At 33.1% G+C, this 712-nt stretch overlaps 1 protein-coding gene across 2 annotated transcripts in view; it reads left to right on the top strand.

Annotated features, from left to right (window-relative positions):
* The window catches only part of LOC128247600 (uncharacterized), a 118,733-nt gene that overhangs the window by 105,987 nt on the left and 12,034 nt on the right, over nucleotides 1-712 (top strand). The window lies entirely within an intron of this gene.

Below are 712 nucleotides of genomic sequence, written 5' to 3'. Positions count from 1 at the left end.
ACACACACGCACGCGCACGCACACACACACACACACACACACAGATTAGCACCATCACACATTCACTCATGCAGATTCAGACATACATTGTATTCAACGTTCTAGCGACTTCGCCAATTTACCACTTGGAGATGTAGTATATTTGAAACAATAAATCTGTGAGTTGCACCTTAGTTTTTCGACCGACTATCCAAAAACTAAAACTCAGTTCGAGGACAGCTAATCTACGACAACACGACAACAAGGTAGCAGAAATGGATAAAATACATTTGACAGAGTGCATAACCTGATGTCTCCTTACTATTAACAGCTCAATAGTAAAGGGTAGTATAACAACAAGAACAATGTTTTCGGGTTTTCAGAGAAGTTACATATACTCTACTCTAGATATTGAACACTTTTCTCTCATTTGCCACTACTAACAAATATTTATGCACGCGCGTATGTGTGTGTATTATATATATATATATATATGAGTGTGTGTGTGTGTCTGTATATATGTATATATATATATATGTACGCATATGCGCATATGTATGCACTATGCATATATATGTATATATATGCACACATATGTATATATATAAATATACATACATATATACATATATATGTACATATATATATATGTGTGTGTGTGTGTGTGTGTGTGTGTGTGTGTGTATGCACATATGTAAATGTATATATATATATATATGTATAAATATATATA

Source organism: Octopus bimaculoides, chromosome 4 (genome assembly GCF_001194135.2).
Source record: "Octopus bimaculoides isolate UCB-OBI-ISO-001 chromosome 4, ASM119413v2, whole genome shotgun sequence".
Classification (NCBI taxonomy): domain Eukaryota; kingdom Metazoa; phylum Mollusca; class Cephalopoda; order Octopoda; family Octopodidae; genus Octopus; species Octopus bimaculoides.
This window is presented reverse-complemented; position numbering and strand designations above follow the sequence as displayed.